The sequence below is a fragment of the Doryrhamphus excisus genome, linkage group LG18 (genome assembly GCF_037039965.1).
Source record: "Doryrhamphus excisus strain RoL-2023G ecotype Guam linkage group LG18, RoL_Dexc_Guam_v1.1, whole genome shotgun sequence".
NCBI classification, from domain to species: domain Eukaryota; kingdom Metazoa; phylum Chordata; class Actinopteri; order Syngnathiformes; family Syngnathidae; genus Doryrhamphus; species Doryrhamphus excisus.
The window spans coordinates 17,883,486-17,900,941 of record NC_136374.1 but is presented as its reverse complement, the minus strand read 5'-3'; the positions used below and the strand labels follow the sequence as shown (position 1 = coordinate 17,900,941).

Sequence of the window (17,456 nt, the reverse complement as noted above, 5' to 3'; positions counted from 1 at the left end):
ACCCTCAAATGTTGACAGTAATCTCCGAATATCCCTGCATGAAAGAAGGCCCGTTTGGAGCACCCGGTAGGTCGAGGCGTTCTTTGTGATCTTTGCTGAAAGGTCTACCAAGACCTGAACAGTAATGGTGCAGATCATGGAGAGCTGATTTTCTGGCTGTGTTGCCTGGGAGCCAAAGTTATCTCAGCAGCAAATGAAACGCACAAAGCAAGGAGGTGGGGGGGGGGGCAAGTATCATGTCTCCATTATTGTCAATTTGCAGTCCTATCAGCTCACAGTGACAAGGAAGGGACAGCCGCCAACGACTTGTTAGGAAATCATCCTTAAAGACACACACAAGCACAAGGACTGATAAAAAATAGACAAAAATAGACGGATATGGAAGAAGGATGATTTGAAAGCAACATCCAGTGTGTGTACAGCCACAGATGGAAGTGATGAAGATATGCATGGACATACTGTATAGAAGAAGAAGACGACATGCGACAAAGCCATTATCGCCGTAGGAAAAAGAGGGCTGGTAAGGCAGAGATAAAGCAGGTAAGCGGAAATATGGATGTTATTATCTGGATAATGGACGGCTAAACAAAAGGTGGGTTCCAGTTGCAGATGGATTTCACCAAAGGGTTAAGAAGCATCATCTAACCGGGGTAACAAGGACAGTCAACTTCCGTGGAGCCTTCAAATGTGTGTGTGGGTTCCACCAATCTATACGCAGTTTTAGCAGGAGTCTAGTTTGTCGTCGCTCGCCGCATCCGATTTCGGTGGCTTCACTCTAACCGGGTTTCTCCCAAACTTTTTACTTAATAAATCATGGCGTTTTGTGATTTAACATGGCCTTAGTCAATACATATGCACATTGGAGCAATATTTTTGGGGGTTTTTTGTCCTGAATATAAGTCATTAAAAAGACTTAAACAGTGAACCATGAAAATACTTCATTTATGGAGAAGGAATCCTACATTACAGAAATTCACTTATCACGTTCATGTCTGGAACCAATTAACCACGATAAACGAAGGATTAAAGAGCATTCATGATGTGACGATGCTTGTTCATCAAGTCGGGAAATCAATGCGCCGTTCACTGACACTGGGAGACAAGGATACTCAGTCATTGTCTTCTCTCCATTGCTCAGTTTCCCAGGAAATACTTGATGGATGGCTTCCCAAAACGATACTGTGCGTTTGTTTCAGCCACTTTATTGCCATCATATCGTTACAGTGCTGGGCTCCTCAAATGGTGAGGTACAGCGAGGTGTCAGGGGGAACTTGTGAAATCAGTCTTGTTCTGCTCCCGCTACTTGTTTATACGTACATTCCACTTAAACAAATGAAGCAAAAAGGACAGGCCAGGAGTAGATACTTCCCGACCACGGCAACAATCTGATAGCAAACTAACGTAAATGCAAATGCGATTCAAATAAACAATGTTAAGAAGAAAATGATAAAAAGCCTTTTGTAAAATATGCATTATAACATTGGCCACCATATTGTACCGAGCAGCCATCACATTTTCATGTACCGTTCTGCGGTGGCATCATGGAAAACAAACAACAGAAAGAAAATGGCAAACAGTTGCAAAGACAGTATTTTCTATGATCTAAAGCCAACATTTGCAAGTCCCATGAGACATCCATGTATGACGGCGGCATGTTGACCTCTGGATTTTTCACTATTCTGTGGGTGGAATTCCACATTGTACAATTTCAGGGGAATTTGACTGATAATTCCGCTGTAATTATTCTTTGGATAAGATACAATTGTTTTCAACCTTCCTCATTCCCACAAAAAGCCCTGTGCCACAAGGTCTGGTTGGCCCTGATAGACACGGATGATAGCAAGCTAGTGATAGCGAGGCTGGGCTATGACAGGGAGAGGCGAGATGATAAGACAGTAGCACGTCAATGAGAAAGATGCCTGTCAGTGCCACCAGTGACAAGTGATGGACCTTGCGTAACAGCAAGTGAGAGAGATGGAGTCTCCTCCCCCACAAGATGCTTACGCTGGGGATACGCTAAGAGAAGAAATAGATGATGGCACAGTTGATACAGTAGAAGCAATTTAAAACAGTTAACGCCATAAATCTAAACAAGACCACTAAGAAATACTGTACAAAACCAGAACTCTAATGCTCTCCCAAGACCATAAATTTGCATGGAACAGTACCAAAATGACATGGTCCAAGAGGTTCCAGGTCTGTTTGAGATCTCCAACAGGTCATTACCCCTTATTCATGCATGTGAACTGGGGAACGGCTTTGACATTGGAAAGCTGATTTACAAAATGCATGTGAACGTAAAGCATATTCTGCACACTAAAACATGTGCACACACACACACACACACACACACACACACACACACACACACACACACACACATCTTTAACACCTTTACTGCAGAGTTACTTGACATGAGTACATCTAGCCATGCATAAAGGCTGAGAGCCCCCACATTCCTGGCTTTGATGTGGAGGAGGCCCCATGTGTAGTAGCGTGTGCGTGTGCGTGTGCGTGTGCGTGTGCGTGTGCGTGTGTGTTAAGGAGGACCTTCTGGAGAGGGGAAGTGAATGCGGCCCTTTGCTGAACAAAAAGGAAAATGAAGGAAAACAGCAAGACGGTGATGGACAGACAAAAGCAAAGTGTCAGGGTCCTACGGGCCTACACCATGTGTGTAGGAGGGGGGTGGGGGGGGGGATGAAAGCATGAACAATGGATGGAAACACTTAAAAATGGAAGTGCCTTCGTATACCTGTTCTCCAAGGTCAAAGTCAAACACCGTCATTAGCAATTTTAAAGCATCGCTCATCATTCAACAGCTGTGGCAAATTATTGATCGCCACTATCTGATGAAACTTCGGTATGTAACATTTTATGTTATTTTTCTTTTTACAAGAGAAATGAAGAACTTTTACTACTATGTTTTTTTATTATAATATACCATGAAGAGCCGACTATAAAATCAAAGGAAAACACAGGAGACCATGGTTTCATCTTACAGACAACATTAAACCCATCACACAGCAACCAAACTTTACACAGAAATATGCAAACATGTACCGATACGAGTTTAAAATGGGGGGAAAATACATTTTAAAGTTTTCCCATAATATATTTCATTTGAGAATACCATGTCTTTGGCAGAGAATAGAAAGTGGTGGATGGTGCTGCAGTACTGTGAGGGAGCCAGAGGACCAGGAGGCCAAAGCCCAGAGGGAAGCTGATGTCATTGCAGCACTCAGACACAATACCTTATGGCCTTAATGCCTTGTTGTTTTAAAAAAATATATAAACAAAGGCATTGTTTGATAGGTACACCTTTTAAGTGTTAAGTTACTGTGTGATGAATTCAGTGTTAATGTGTTCTTTGGAGGGTGACGCTGTGAGTCACACTGTTGCAAAAAGCTTGCTGGCTCAGTGTGTACGCAGTCAGGAAAGCCTTGGGATAGTAAATATTGTAAGGGAAGATAATTAATTAGCTTGTTAGCTTGCTATGTTCAAAGCATGTGGCGTAAACTATAGGGGATGTTAGTTCATGTCTTTAGAAGGTCATAAACAGGTTTTCTATGCTCTAACTACAGAAATATTCCATTTATTAATATGAAATCCTACTTAAGGGAAATACCTGGCGGTCATGCGACTCAAAGCACGTTTACACCATTCAGCCTAATTACTCGTTAGTTAACAAGGTTATGTCAAACACGCACACGACACCAAATGTATAAAACACAGGCAGCTCCGTGCCCGTCCTCTTCCTGCCTCCGTATGCCGTGTTGTCCTCAGCAGGCCGTCAGATCAAATCAAGAATGACTCATTTCCTATCACCATGTGAGCTTGACAGGACTTCAGCACAGCAAGATGCTAGACAAATGCTAGCCCGCTTTCCACATCCACCTCCTCCTGTTTGTATGTTCAACTCAGCGTGTAGCTGAGGTCAGTGCATACCTGCGTTGCCTACACATGCTTACACGCAACCCTTCAATGACTTTCAAAAATGTTAGGACATGATATTTATTTGACACGCACACATTTGGACTTTGTGTTTACGTCTGAGTGGTGAAAAGCTGAGGGCAGATGGAGCATCACACATGAGTGACTGCTCAATCTTACACCTCTGTTGGGCAAATCCCTCATCACCCCCCCCCCCCCCCCATACACACACACACACACCTTTATAGCATATACAGCCAACTCAGAAGAACCGAGAGTGAATGCTCACCATATGTGGGTCAGACAGACCAAGCAGGATTTGCTTTACCAGCATCAGGAAGGACAAAGAGGTCCAGTGACTATGATGGAGGAGGGCTGTATTCGCATATAAACCATAGAAACACACGGTCACACGGTGGAATGGCAGTGTGACAGCTATCATAACACTCAGCTTATTTTAATGTCTGGGAAGGAGAGCAGATGCAAACATGATCGTTACTCTTCATCCCTGCTGCAGAACCCAACTTAGGTTCTTTGCCTACGGTGGGACCTTTCAAGTAATGTCAAATGTGATAGCATATAATAATACGCACATTGGACAAAAGGATCTTTCTGATCATGGATGACAGTCATTTGATTTCCCAAACTTTCTTTGTGGATTTTCACCAAACATGGAGCGGATGGAAAGATCAACATCATCCCTTCTTCGTCCAAAACAGCCTCATCTTGAAGACAAACAAAGCGCTGTACACCCTGACTGTAATTCCTCCACACGTCAGTGCACTTTGCTGACACTGATGCCCGCGCGTTCAAGCCTCTTGGCCTTTAAAAGCACAAAGCAAAGATTAAACGGCTTCATTTGACAACACAGGTGACAAAACCAAACATCTGTGAACACCGCACCCGTTAAGAATCGCCAAAGTTCACCACGATTGAGGCGTCGACGACGACTCCAATTTCAATCCTTTTGTCCTCCCTTGTTTACTTGCTATGTCCACTCAAAGCGACTGTTTGATATTCACCTGCCAGTCTGCACTGGAGTTATTCATGTGTGACGCCGTGACCTTTCGGCGCTGGAGCGAGCCAAAGGCCACGCACACACAAATACACATACACACACACAAATACACACTTCAACACAGACGTAGAAACAGAAGCAACAGGTTATAAGTGCGGAACCAAAAGTCGAAAAATGTAAGACTTAAAATATATGACTGGTATTGATCTTTATGTAAAAGATAACATGGTTCAAATGATACATTTCAGATTGGTGAAGTACTGTATATAATACTATATATATATATATATATATAATACTGTATATATACTGTATATATGTGGATAATTTGAGAGCAGAGTGGCATTGTTCAGTAGGGATAGGAACCAGGGTACAAGCTAAGGACTACTCATGCTGAACTTCATTTACCACAAATAAATACTGTTGCACCGCGCTAAAAATAATATTTCTGCCACGTTGGAGCACGGTGGATGAAGAGGAAACACAAAGGTATCCTATTTATTTTTCTGTCGGCGTACTTCATTGTTTACTAACAATATTGACGGACACAAGTACATATACAGACTGTTTGTCTCACTAACCTTTTTTCTTGGGTTAGTGTTGAAATATTGTGTCATAATCTTTATTTCTGTTTACTCCCATAGCATCTACTTCCTGTTTACACTTGGAGCAGCCATCTTTGAAGTGAGGCTTCGCTGACTTTCCGAGGAAATGTGACCTAGCGTTAGCTTGACTATTAGCTGTCAGTCCGGGACAGCAAAAGGGGACAGTGGATGACTTTTAGACCTTTGGGGAGGAAGATTAAACTGGTAAATTGGTAAATGAGACAGATTTAACAATGATCATCCAATCCCTGATCAATAAGTTCATGTTGAGCATCTGGTGGAAAAACTAACGTCAGAAAAATCCTTAATTTTTCATTTTTCTCTTAAGTATCGCTAACTCTTTGTCTACCCCCCCCCAAAATGAAGTGTGTTTAGCTCGCAGTTGTGAGATAAAGTGTGTGTGTGAAGCCAGTTACTATAGACACACGGCGGCGGCGGCATTTCATCTTCCAACCACTACTAAATCACGCTAACTCAATCATCTGTGGCGAATTACACGCCTAGACACACGGACGTACACGCACACACACACACACACACGCACACACACACCTCTAGAGCGGTGCCTTGCTCTGCCTGATTGTATCTGCCGTCGTGCAAACAGAGGACAGAAATTGCACCACAACATTATCATACACAATAAGATGAGATGGAGCGTCCCAATTGAATGCCTTTTTAGTGTTGCCATTCAAATGACAAAAGACCTGCTCTTACTGGGAGGCGGGAGACAAATCCCTTCCGGAATATCTCAGCTGGAACAATCCGACACATTCACATGAACGACTGCTACGGGAATAGCCATGTAAGGACATCGTATGCATACGTTTAAGGGCTGTCCTTTCCACTTATGGAGCACTGCTATGTGATTACGACAATCGTTAGCTTCATCCGACATGGGAAGGTGACTGGGCAGCCTATTGGACGCCATCATCTGTGGATGGTGTACGCGGCTTTGAAGAGACAAGTGGTGACATACAAACACAGCCCACGGTGACGCTAGCTTGGGAGTTCCGTGTCTGTACTGAGTGTAGGAGCGTCTGTATTGAGGGTTTGGGGGGGTGTTTTTCCAGACAATTGATTGTGCAACAAGATGCTCGTGCCCAAATGAGCGTGCCAAGTTCCATCAATTAATAGCTTGAAGTCATTAAGAACATAAAACAAACATATAATCCCACGACTGAAGGGGAAAGCACGCACCATCACTTGAACCACCGTTTACCGTCCGGATCCTCCATTCTCCCAGATTACAACAACCAGGACCTCATCTTCAGCGGTAATTACCAAGGAAGGTGTGTGCGTATTGTGTGTCTTCCTGGGGGAGTACCACAGTGATTACATGGCCACTGGTGCCTCTAATAGCATCTTTTAGCGAAGGGAGGAGCGGGAGATGAGTGATTTCCATCGTTCTTGGGAAGGACCAAAATGAATGGCGGGGGAGTTTTATGGTGATTAAGATGTGCCGTTTTGACTGTGCCATCGCATACGGCGGGTGAGCGAGCGTTTCTGTGCAGACGTCTGGATGTAATACAAGAGGCAAACGGGAGTGAAGCCAAAAGCCAACTTCAGCACAACGTGTGCCAAACCGCGTTTGGATACAAATGCCGCTTTTCTGGATTTTCCCTTTTTCTTAACAGACACGGAATTTCAACACGTTCACCTTTTTCCCTCTTCATCCACGCATCAGCCCTCGTTCAACGCCTAAATCCCAAGTTTTCTCTATTGTGTTACCTTTTTGTTCAACAACTTTTTTTTCCGCCTTGCAAGCAAAATAAATTTCAATCCCAGCTCAGCTCCTCGTCAAACCGCAAACACCCGTGGAAAAAGATGAACACAGAATACAGATGCTGGCTGGAATGAACACGTTCAACATGGCTGAAACTGGCGAACAAGCCTTCGTGGGTTGAACCGGTCACCAGCTGAAGATGCTCCAGTTGAGAATAAGGTTAGCGGCAAACAACCAGCAGCTGGAGATGAGGTTTAAGGTTGCGGTTAAACAGAAGACAGACAATGGAGATGGAGTTTAAATACGCTTTGTAGCTCGGATTAGAGCCGTTTATACGTTGCTGGCATCATAGGCTGTAATATGTGTATGTGTGTGTAGTGTTTCCCCTATAGCTGACAGGGGGCGGCAACAATACGCACACACACCCATCGATGCGCTCAGCATGCCCGACTATGCAATCGTTGGTCACAGAAAGCACTTGACTGTAAATTAGTCCAGAAAGTCAGAATTAGGACTTGCTGGTTAGTTTAGTTTGTTTTACTGACTGCAGTACATAACAACACAGGGAAGACTGTACTGTGTACTATGTGTACTACGTGTACTATATTGCTGTGCTCCTGGTTACTACAGCAGAGGTACAGGCACATTCAGCCTACTCGTGTTTACGACCTCATCAACACGATAGTCTGTATCGATGGCGATTTAAAGACACACACTTTCACGCCGTTATTAATAGAACAACACATTCCATGGGTTCCAGGGGTAAGAGACGTTGGCGTAGCAATCAGCAGATGACGATATGGAGGACTGTGTGTGTGTGTGTGTGTGTGTGTTGTGTGCCAGTCCCACATTACAAGACTAATGTGGGGCCGAGTGGCCTGGGGGAAAGTTAGCCGTGGTTTTGAGTCAAAGCACCATGACCTGTAACTTAGTGTTGTGTTGAACGGCGATGTGCGGTATGCGATTCGTACATCTGGCGGGGGCTGACTTGTTTGCTTAACAGTGGGACCGTATTTGTGTTTCTCTGTCAGGCGGAACTGTTTTTCTTGGCATGGGGCTAAAATGTGCGGCCTTCTGCTGAGAGTTGGACAGAAATCCCCTGATGAATAAGGTTAGAATTACTGATGCTCCAAATCTGGACAGGGAGATCGGGTGGGTGGAAATATGTTGAAATATCTGTTGGGCATTGAACTTGGAACAGTGGTGCCGCTAGTTTTGAATGGGGAAGTTCTAAAATGAAGAATTGTAAGAAGTTAAAACGCAACACGTCACTATAATATACGTATAGGACTAACGCAAAGGTGCAGGGGTCTTCTACTAATGTAGGTTCCAGCTTGCGTGTTGAGGCCAATTTCTAGCAATACGTTACTGAAACTACACTAAGATAAGAAAACAACGTCAGACACGTCAGACACAGGCAGGAAGTAAAAGTGTGGTAATACCTAAAATGCATCAACACATCATCGTTCGTCCGCTGCTTCATTTCCATGCATGGTTTATTCAAAAACATTCTTTACATTATTCTACCTGATTGCTTCAACTGTTTCCCTCCCTCACAAGGCTCTCCAAGTGTGCTGTCATGGTCCCAAGGGTCCATCTTGGCAGACCTCCCCTAAATACAACCAGCATGATTCACCACAGCCAAAGGAGTGGCTTCGTTTTACTTGTGTTTGTTTGTTATTGTTAGCAAGAGACACAGCAAGTCAAAGTAATGGCGACCGCTAGAAAAGAAAGAATGAGCAGCTATTACCGTCAAAAAAGGATAACCGAGAACAACAAGTGAGACCACGTGGACTGGACTCGGTTGCCTCAGTGGCTGGACGAGGATGAAAGAACCAGGAAGCCATGACCTCAACCCAATTAAATACGTTTTGGATGAACTTGAACAGAGTCTTTGAGTCAGAACCTCGTTAGTAGCTAGGCCTGTAACTATAATTAATAAATCAATGAATCTTACGACAAATAAAAAGAAATTTGTGCATGGAAATAAATATTATTAATTCCATCCTGTCTCTACCAAACAGGCTGGATGACAAGAGAGTTCACTCTGTGCATTTGTCTCAACACCTGGGCGTGTTGGTTTTATAGCGGAACGAACGGAGTGGGTGAACCGTCCTGTCAGTCATTCAGTCTCTGTCCCATTTGGTAGAGGCGGGGCTCATTCAAATATGAGTGAAGGCTTGAAACTGACGGTTGAACAAGGTGAGCCCATGAACACTAAGGAGCCAATATGTCGCATTTGTTGGAAAGTACTAGCGGAGACGAAGGGGAATAAGGCCAACTGATATGCGCACCTCAAACACAACCACCCGGTCTAGTTTTCCCAACTGAGAAAAAAAACTGCCACTCGGGGTGCAGCGGAGCCTTCTTCCTGACAGTCAAACGCTAATTGAGTCGTTTTGTCGCCAAAGTAAATGTAAACAAAACAGAGCAAAATGGTGCACGCTCACAGACGGTGTCGTTTGCTGCGTGGTAAGCCTTCCTGTTAAAGAATATCCAATGTTTATTGTACGCTATTCTATTAAAACCTCTTGACATTCCAATTACAGTGTTCAATACTCCCAAGTTTATTGGTTTTGATACGACATACTCACGTTATTAATATAAAAATGCTCTCAAAATAATATTGTTTTTTGGCAATAATGTGGAGAAAAATTGTCATCCAACAAAATGTGTTATTGTGACACGCCTAACAGTGGCAAAGAAACAACATTTATAAAAAGGCCTCATCTAATCACACCTCCAATAAATTGCTGTAATGATGCCTTTGCTCAGCATCGTAGTCATTTTCCAAATTACAGCGGAATGCGATCGAACTAACCCGTCCCAGGACGATCTAATCCCCACTGACGTTCCCCCTTAGTGGGTGAACAATCCAACACTTGGTGAATTCTGCATCACAATGATCGGAAGAGCCGACATGGAAGGATCAACGTACTTTAGAGTTGGTCTCCCAATTCATCTTGCAGTCATCTCTAATCTGCATTCGGCTTTCAATGGCTGTCTTTTGTGAAAGCACCGCCACAGATCGCAGTCATCACTGCATTTCAGTGACAGAGATAGGAATGCAGGAACGCCATGAATGGTCTGAGCGTCCCAAGTAGACACACTACACACAAATCAACATTGGGGAACATTTGAGGCCAATTGTTTCAGAAGCTGAGATTATCCAAAATCACTAATGTTAAATTTCTACCAGAGCTTTTGGGAGTACAATACCAGTTCTTGTACAATTTCATGGTGAAAAGCTACTACAAATTTCCCCACTGAGGGACGAATAAAAGCATCTTAATCTTAATCTGACTGTTCACTAAACAAGTAGATTTCCATCCTCTAAACGCTGCAAAGACAACTCTAGGAATGCTTATTCTATTTGCAGCCTGTAAACTTGCTGTGCGACACTAAAAGACGTCTAATAATACGACGCAAGGACACCTCACCACATTATGTAACCGAGGGGTCAGTCAGAGCGAGGACTGGGATGGACATAGGCTGAGATTGTGCTCCCACCGTGGGTGGCATGCACACTAACACGCGTATTCCTGTCATGCCAAAGCAGAAGTGCATGAGCAGCTGGTATGACCAGGTGGTGACAGACGCCCCGCCTCGGATTTTGGCCTGTAGCCATGGAGACACAATGGGGTTGGACCAATGGCGGTGGTCTCTGGAGAAGACTGGGATGGGTTTAGGAGATGATGCAGATGATGCAGCTTGCCCACATTCAAACACATCCATGCCAAATATTACAATAAGAAGCTGTAAGCAACTTCCCGTATAGCGCACCTGATGTCATCGAGGGCTGGGCTGCATGCATACAATTAGCATGAACTCATTTGGCAACGGTTGAATCAGGGAACATGGCTGGAAAACCTGAATGTGACTACTTTCAAGCATTTGATACCATGATCATATCGCCCGGAGAACAAACCGGAACCACAGCCATTCCACCATACAGTATCTGACATGCTAGGCACTACTGTGCTGGAAACTGCTCAGAAAAGTTCATTGTACAAGGAACGCCAAATAAACCTAGGAGAAAGTCGTGAAAAATGAAGAAACACTAACTCACAGGCGTATTTGTATTTATTTTCCCGACCAGCAATTAGTAGGGGCGTACCATATAAGGAGTTTCCCATGTGACGTCTCTTCACATGCACGATGACTTTCATGGCATTAAACTTCCCCAGTTCTGTGCCACCACAGGAAACCTGCATGACCAGATGATGTACTCAAGTTGCACGGCTCTATCTGGTCGCTGCGAGATAGACGCGCTTGGGGCGGAGTCTGGAATAGTCTGCTTGCATTGGAGGCCAATATGAGCTGACTTTGCTACGTTATGTTACAATCTAAGACATATCGTGTGCAAAATGACAATTCCTACAGTATATAAAATTGACTATGTAGAATAATAGCTCTCTTGTTTCTCAGCTTAGTTTCTTAGCTCTCTTGCTAGCTTTTAACTGAAATAAGAATCCAAGGCAAACTTGGTGACCCTAATGAGGACAAATGATAAACGATGGATTGATGGATGTATGCTAAACATGTCCTTATACCTCCATGCTAGGACCTTAGTTAATATGAAGCATAGAGCTTAATATTGAATATGTATTTATTTATTGCCAGTATATTTTCTTTCTGCACAGGCAATGGGGTACGGTGTCCCACCATCAAGAGGTAAGAGGAGAGCGCCTGTGTATGCGTGTTCCTTACAGAGTCCTAATGCATGTCACTAAGCATTACCCCCATTGCTTATTGCCTGTAGTGCAGTATGCTTTCAAACAGGCTTTCACAGTACCTTTCTGCAGGCCATTTATTCCAAAATACAGCAAAAGCATGTTTACCTACGTCTGACTTCAAATGCTAAAATTGTCTTGCCTGCAGTGAAATGAAAGGAATGCAGTCTGCTGAGTGTAGCGGATTATTTTTCATAGAAGTGCTACTTACAGTATCGTGTCACTCACGTACACAAACACACTCAATCTTACCTAACCTTGTCACTTCCTGTTCTCCTTTTCCCACTGTTCCACACAAAGCAGCAGGAAGTGTTTATGAGCATGACAGGTTGTCCGTAGAGGAGGCTGAAGGAAATCCTCCACCCTGGATGACTTTCTCTCACACGCACCCCCCCCCCCCCCCCCCCAGAACATGAAAACGCCATACAGAGATGGCCGAGGGTGGAATCGAACTCAGGTGTGTGGCCTGTGTAGTCAATTAATGCAATAATAAATACAAAATGATAACAGTAATATTACAAATTAATATTTTTTTCATGATAACATTTAATCGTATTGAATTAAATACATTTCAGGAAACCGACTCTGCATTGTATGACACGTGTACGAAAGTTACAAAAATGGAGGATCTTTTCAACAACATTTTGGTCCAAGATTGAAATTGCCAATGTTTTGTCCCATGATCACCATGAGAGAGTAGAAGTGGAGAAAATGGGTCAGCAATATTAATAATTGGACAAAATGACACTGTTGATGCTGCATGTGATAAAGTGACTTGATTATTGTGCTGGCATTGTTTTGGCTTTTACCTTGGAAACCAAACAGTGACTTCCACACACAGATCTGGCTTCAAATTGGCTTTAAACACAACCTGGACAACGCTCCAAACAAAGCATGAATGGCTCCACAGTTTCCCGTTTGCCAGATTCCTGACTCACACGCACAAACACGGACTGACATAGGACCCATTCATATAGAAACCGAGTGGACGGATGCAAAACACACAAACGTAACATATACACTTTGGACTCAGCATGGATGCTCAGCAGAATTTAGATCATAAAAAGCCCAATTAGGCTCTGGGCAGAAACAGGAAGGTTGGTGGTTCCAGCCCCAATCACTGTTATTGTGTCCTTGGGCACAAACTGGCAGCCACGTTTCCATCAGTCCAGCCCAGAGCAGCTGTGGATACACATCTAGCTTACCACCACCAGCGTGGGACTGAGGAGTGAATGAATTATGGCTTCATTGTGAGGTGCTTTAGCTAGCCTATAAACATTAGATCATTTTTCCTCTGGGGACACAGCATAGGGCCGATATCCCGAGTTGGGAAGGATTCTATGGAAACATGTCCAATGGTGCTGCGTCACATCCTACAAATATCAAAATGTATTGCATTATTTTTGCTTTAAATCGTTTTGTTGTTCGCTCACTTTCCAGTGGCTGCAGTATACTTTAGCTTGGATAACATTGGAGGCTATTTTCCATCCTGCATAATTCCCAGCAGCAACCCAAAACTATTTACAATCACATCTTTCAAAAACATATCCAGTCGCTCTTATTGTGTCCCTCTTCCTGTAAACCGTGTCATTTCCTGTGAAACTAAATATCACATTCAAATGGTCTTCCTCTCCTGCATCCTCCCAACTTTAGTGATGCCAACTTTGTTGAGTCAACCTCTGCATCCCGTAAAGCCAAAGTTTGTGTGTTTGCTTAAATTGCTTTTGGCCCGAACACGCTCCTTGTTGACGATACCTCTCCATTCAGAACACACACACACACACACACAAACACACACACGTACACACACATAAAAGAGGCAGATGGTGCAACCTGTAGGTTTTTCATGGCCCATTTGTGGACTGGAAATGCTTCACTGTCCGCCCTAACTGGGTAAGCACACACAAAAAAACGACACACACGCAGGGAGGGCAATAAATTGAGTCCAGCACAAAATGACCCCCGCAACGTACTTGGTGGGAGTGACGGCTTATGCCGGAGCAGTGAGCACATTGCAGAGTTCAGCTGGAGTTAAAGAAGAAAAACGCTCCCGAGAACAGCTTGTGATGCTATTCTTCAATGAAATGATGATGGGAATCTGAGTTAGTGGGAATAAAAAAAAGTGATGCATCCAATTCTGGAATGCTTTTCTGAAATGTTAAATGTGTCCAAAATATGGATTTACAGCATAACAGAGATTGAAAAGACATTGTGTTGTAATGCCATCGTGTACTAATACACTCCTAAATACACTCCTAAAGGCCTCGTCTGCATACACCTTTAGCATCAATGCCTTTACCTTTCTTCTATTCCGTCTCATTTTCGGTCGAGTGAGTGCTAACGCGGAGCTGGAGTGGATAAGTCCCAGTGGGAAAAGCCACTTTCCGGAACATTTTACCCAATTTGCATTGCTTCTAGCTTCCTCGTTCTCCCTGCGGAAGGAAATGGGAATGAAGACGTAGCCACAGTGTGTGTGTTTTGAAGTGAACGTATAAGGATGTCTCCACAAAGGCAAATGTTTGTTATTTAAGTAAACACAGAGAAATATGACTTTGGCAGGAAACAAAAAGCTTGTGCATCTGTAACACGTTTTATGGATTCAGCCATTGAGTTGTGGAGCGCTGCGACCACTATGGTTTCTCCAATATGTGGGCATACTGGAAAAACCCAAACACAGAATATTTACAGTATATCACGTCAAGAGTATGCCACGGGAGCAGGTTGAACCAAGACCACCATCTAAGGATGATTTAGTCCACCAGAAGCCTGAGGAATGCATTTGGGGAAAAGCACAATAACAGTTGTGTATCGAAGAATTCATCACAGATACCTGTTACACAAGTTGAAAATATATGAATATATGAATCACGCCAGGTGATACGCCAAGATAACCAAGTATCTGTCAGAGAACCGTTACCCCCACCACTCTTTTAGTAAACCACGACTACTAAAATCAGTTCTACCCGTTTGTTACAATTGGTCAACAGGTAATGTTTCATGACATCAACACTTTCCCATTTCCTGTTTTTTGCCAAATACACACACACACACACACACACAGGGGAGGGGTTGGGTGATTTAGGACAACTGCATTAGAGAGATGATGCTACGAGCAATCAGACTGATGAAGAGCGCGTGTATGGTTGCTGCCTCATCTCCTACCTGGTCCACTTGAGTTCCCCACTTTGATCCCCTCCCCTGATTGCGTTGTGGGGTTGACACGATATCGCCCGGTGATCAAGAGTAACCAAAATACGATGCTGGAGAGTTCTTGATGAGATGGCTATACTTTGCAGTATGTGGTCTAAACACCAGAGAAACATTTTCCAATCAGTCCACATGACTTTGTACAATAGGTCTTGTTTGAGCTTTAGTCTGTAGTCCTCAGGGTCACCAACCATTACAAGCCCAACCTCTTTATCAGAAGGTCCAATCGAAAGCTCATTTCCCTTAAAGCCTGCCTCTAAACTCTAATCACCTAGAGGAACAAACAATAGCCTAGAGCTTCTGAGTGCCACCTTTTCTCAGATGAACTCCCCCAAGGCCCGTTTCAATATCCCTTAGTAGCGGAGTGCTTTTAATATGCTCATTAAATGCGTGGTAGCTTATTGTGATATGCGGATTCCCGCGTTATGTCATCACTAATAAAGCCTGGAGGTCCAAAAAATTGAAAGGTCCTACCTGATGGAGTTGACTCCTAACTTTATTGTACATTACAACATCTGCACTGTCAAAGACACGTAAACAAACGATGAATATGCAAATGAACCACCAACTATTGGATTGAAAGGATTTCCTAACTAGAAATTGTAACTGGAACAGAAAGCTGCACAGAATGGATGCAATTGGGGGGGTTCAGCTACAGTGCGCCAGAGGGCGGGCAGGGTGCGGTTGAAGCAGCGCCCGTGACTGCACGAGAACTTTATGCGGAGGCTTCCTTCTGTCTCTCCGACACACTTGATTCCCAGCAGCAGCCTTGACCCCGGCGCCTCCTCTGCACTTCACTGCATCACTAAACGCGGCCATTTGGGCTCCCGTAGGGCCCATGATGGAGCCTCGGTCGCCTCCCAGCCACATTCATACCACTGAGCCTGTAATGAAACTATGGATTTTCCATCAAGAGTCCCGACACTAACTGCCTGTTTGCCGTGCATCCAGTCTCTACCGCGCTATTCTCTACTGTATAAGAGAGCAGGTTTCCACGCCGCTTCTGTAATTCCTTTCACATCCTTCTGCCAGTGGCAATAGTTTGTCAGCTTGATGGCAATAACCATATACTATATATTGATTTGCAGTCAAGTGGGAAATGGCGTTAAAAAAAAAAACTTCTAAGTAAGCTGAACACAGGGAAATCTGGAGTCTATAGGTGAACGCCAGGTGGAACACCAACATTTTATCCACTTCATTCCTGTAGATTTCCATAATGTGGCTGTAATTAGGAGCAGTATCAAAGTGGTATCAGGGGGAACTGGATCCTGTTCACGATCACGTTGTGCATGGATGAGCACAAAGACGGCTCATCTGCGTACGCAAAAAAAAACCATGGAGACAAACATGCCGAGGGACTTAATGAGCGAGTGCAGTCTCTGCAGTTCCATCTCTCTATGTAGTTTTGAACACGCACACACATGTGCACACACATGCGCACGTAGGGGGTAAACATGACCTACAAGCCCACTTCTTCCAACCCCAGCTGAAGCTTTACTCCCAGCACGGCGTCGGGTGTACTATAACCTAGTAACGTCTCCATCAGCACAGTTTTCATGTTGTCACAAAGCTCTCCGATCCCCCTGCCTCTCTCTCTCTCTCTCCTGGCTCCTCTTCTCCATATCTGTATCTATGGCTGCCCTGACTACAGTCGTCATAGCAACCAAGAAACCGGCCTGCCACAAGGGGATTCAGAGGCAACTTGGAGTAAAGATCCCTACGTTATTGGAGGCTTATTATTGGGGGGGTGCTACTGTGGGCTTGGGTGTGGCTTGTGTTTACCGTGTTGATATCGTCTCCACAATAATGAGACAAATCTCTGGGGGGGGGTCTTACCTTCATCATGTGCTCACTTTAAAAGAAGCACCAGGAGGAACATTATCTACTCTCACCTCAACAACAAGATGGTTTATAAAGTGACTGTAAATGTGCAGATGGGGAAAAGATGGGGCAAACATGGCAAAACATAAACTCATCACTTTCTAACCCATAGCGGACGTGCACGCACACACACACACACACACCATATCCATTCCAAGGTTATCAGTAATCCAATAGGTTTCCCTGCAAGCAGGCATGTTTCCAGAGACGCGGCCAATATCCTGTAAGAGGAAGCATCCGGAAGGACTCTCTTGTAAGTGCCACCAGCGTTTGCTCTCTTCCTGTCCATCTATATGACAGGATGGAATGCTTCCTGTTGTCTGTCATTTTTTCCACTCATTTCGTGTCGGAGCTGATGA

The 17,456-nt window shown here is 44.0% G+C and overlaps 1 protein-coding gene across 2 annotated transcripts in view; it reads right to left on the bottom strand.

The window, feature by feature from the left end:
* plxna1b (plexin A1b) overlaps positions 1-17,456 on the bottom strand; it is a 153,376-nt gene that overhangs the window by 88,016 nt on the left and 47,904 nt on the right. The gene's annotated exons all lie outside the window — the stretch shown is intronic.